Here is a 3,613-nt window from a genome sequence, read left to right on the forward strand (position 1 = left end):
CTCCTTAAGATTGAAAGAAGTCTTTGAGAAGCTGAATATGCATGATGGTTGTGTACTGGTAGTTTTCACAATTCCAAAGTTAGGAAAGGTGCCCACTGGAGCTGGGCAACATGGAAAAATATGATTCTAAAACCTGAAGGAAAGGAGTAAGCCATGTGAGAATCCAGTGGAAAAAGATTCTATGCAGAGAGAAGAACATGGTAACCCCCACATGAGGACAAGTTCAGGGTACTGGAAATCTGAAAGAAGGCCAGTGAGCATGGGATAGTGGACAGAAGGAAAACAATGGGAGAAGAGATTGGTAAGGCAGCAAAGGCCTGACCATTCTGGGCCTTGTAGGTCGTAGTAAAGTTTTGATTTTATTTCAAGTGCAGTGAGAAACAATGGAAGAGTTTTTTTTTTCTTTTTTTAAAGGGTTATAAGGTCTTAGGTCTCTCAGTTGTAGTGGGGATAATGACAGACTAGAGACAGTTAAAGGTTTATGGACCTAATCTACACAAAAGATGATGAGGGATTAGATTTAGGTGGTGGATTAAAGAAATATTTTTCTTAGTAGAATTGGGAGAATTTACTTACAGGCTGTATATGATGGGTGAGGGAGATTAAGATGTCATGATATAACTTAAATATTAACATTTTTATTTATTTATTTTCTTTAATGTTTTGGCTACGTTGGGTCTTAGTTGAGGCATGCAGGATCTTTCGTTGTGGCACGGGCTCTTCATTGCAGCACGTGGGCTTCTCTCTAGTTGTGGTGCGTGGGCTCCCAAGTGTGTGGGCTCTGTAGTTTGCAGTACGCAGGCTCTCTCTTTGAGATGCGTGAGCTCAGTAGTTGTGGCATTTGGGCTTAGTTGCCCCATGACATGTGGGATCTTAGTTCCCTGACCAGGGATCGAACCCGTGTCCCCTGCATTGGAAGGCAGATTCTTTACTGCTGGACCACCAGAGGAGTCCCAATTATTAACATTTTAAATTTAAAACCTTAATAAACCAAAGCTTTCATAACTAGCATTCCAAATAATTTTACGTATTTGGCACAACAATGGCAAAATTATTTCCCAAATTACCCTGGGCATGATATGGCCTGGTACTCAGTAAAGGCTCAGTGCTTAAACGATTAAATGATTAGATAAAATAGGTAGTGTTTCTACTATTCTAGTAATTTATAAAAGTAAATTAACAAATTTTTAAAAAATGCTTTTCTCAAATATTAGTAGAATAATAAAAATTATAATTTCAAACATTTCTGAGAAATGCCTTGGCAGGTCAATTGCTATCAAATCCAGAACATTTGTTGCTATTGGACTAGAGGAACAGTTTCCACTAGGCTGGGTAGCTGGTGCAATGTGACCCAGGGTTGCTGCTGGTCACCTCTGACCCTACATGGGGAAGAGAGAGAAACAATTTTTAATGAAGTCTTTGAAGCCCTGGGTCCAGTTCCATGAGCTCTTCGAATTCCCAAAGGCATGAGATGGTAAGTTTCCTTTTTGTATTTTAAGCTAGTTTGACAGGATTTCTGTCATTTTTCACAGAGCATATTTGGACCAGACAAGAACCTCAGTCTCAAACTGGAGGCTGTAACTTAAAGAGAAAATAAAAAATGAAACCACAATGAAGAAATGTATATATATTTATATTAAAAATATATATAAAATGGAAGAGACAGGACACTTGAGACCTAGTTTTGGCTCCCCTACTCTTAGCTCTTCTGACTAGTTTCCTTATCTGGAAAACTAGTGTCCATTCTAGTTTAGTTGATTATACTTATAGGTCAGCAATTATTTTCAACCTATCTGCAAAGTTTTCACCTACTTTACTTGCAAAAGCCCCAGTAACATTATTTAATGTATTTGATGGATATGAACATCAATAGTTTTAAGTAGAGTTAGATGCTTTAGCCTATAATGAGAGCAAACTGACTGTGACCCCTGTCCCTCCATCATCTCCATGATTGCCATGACTGAACTCGCTGGCCAAGAGGGGAGCCCTTTCCACCACAGCAACAGTTTCCATCCCAAAGTTACTTGCTCAGCTGAACAAGATGCCCTTCTAAGAGATGAGAGGTGTACATGAGTATCTATATTTTATTCATCAAATTAAAATCCTTTCCCATCTATTACTTTCTAACCTGTCATTTTCTTTCATTCCTCAGCCTATGCAATGGAGGTTTTTAATCTGAGTCTATAGACTTCTAGGTTGCTCATGAGTGAATTTTACAGGATCCATAGTCTTTTCATATACTATGCAAATTTTTAGGTGAATGTGTAATGTCTATTATTCTGATGGAAGGTATCCACAGTATTCAGATTCTTAAAGGGTTATTTGAACCCAAATGATTAAAGCCACTGTTAACAACTCATGTTAAATTCAGTGGCTCAGATAATCCTGGTATTTCACAGAATTACCTCCAGCACAGGGAACAGTTGAACTGTGAACTGCTAATTCCTTATGATACGATTTATGTTTATTTATTTGTATGTGTGGATCTTGCATGACTTTCCTCTGATCTTTCTACTGAAAAGCCTTTCAGGCTCTGAAAGATTTATTCAATATAAACCACTCATCACACCACCAGGGTGAATCCTTGCACACAACCATGTGATCTGGACCCTGGGAGCTGGGATTGATGGTCACCCACCCTTCCATGCCTCCACACATCTTAAGAAATATATTATTTTTTAATAGATCTTTATTGGAGTATAACTGCTTCACAATACTGTGTTAGTTTCTGTTGTACACCAAAGTGAATCAGCCATATGCATACATATGTCCCCATATCCCCTCCCTCTTGAGCCTCCCTCCCATCCTCCCTATCCCACCCCTCTAGGTCATTGCAAAGCACCGAGCTGATCTCTCTGTGCTATGCTGCTGCTTCCCACTAGCTAACTATTTTACATTCTGTAGTGTATATGTCATTGCTACTCTCACTTCACCCTAGCTACCCCCTGCCACCAATTTTCTTCAAGTCCATTCTCTATGTCTATGTCTTTATTCCTGCCCTGCAACTAGGTTCATCAGTACCATTTTTTAAAATATCTAATCATGAAGATCATTAAAATATTAGCCATACATTTCCTTTTAATTTTCACTTACATTTGGAATCTAAAAAATAAAAAGCCAATCTCATTAGAAGCAGAGAGTAGAAAGTGATTACCAAGTGCAGGGAGTGGTACAAATAGGGAGAGGTTGGTAAAAAGATGCAAACCTTCAGCTGTAAGATGAATAAGGTCTTAGAATCTAATGCATTACATGGTGGATATAGTTGATAACACTATTGTATAACTGAAGTTTGCTAAGAGAGTAAAACTTAAATGTTCTCGCACACACAAGAAAAATGGTGTTAACCTGATGGGGGAGAATCCTTTCACAATGTCTATGTCTATGTATGTCAAATCATCATATTGTACACTTTAAATATCTTACAATTTTATTTGTCATGTATACCTAAAGGAAGCTGAAAAAATAAAAATTCCTGATGTTGCAGAAATAAACTGTAATATATTACTATTTCACTCATATTTAAATAAAAACCAGAAAATTAAAAATAAAATCCAGGGCTTCCCTGGTGGCGCAGTGGTTGCGCGTCCGCCTGCCGATGCAGGGGAACCGGGTT

Source organism: Physeter macrocephalus, chromosome 15 (assembly GCF_002837175.3).
Source record: "Physeter macrocephalus isolate SW-GA chromosome 15, ASM283717v5, whole genome shotgun sequence".
Lineage (NCBI taxonomy): Eukaryota > Metazoa > Chordata > Mammalia > Artiodactyla > Physeteridae > Physeter > Physeter macrocephalus.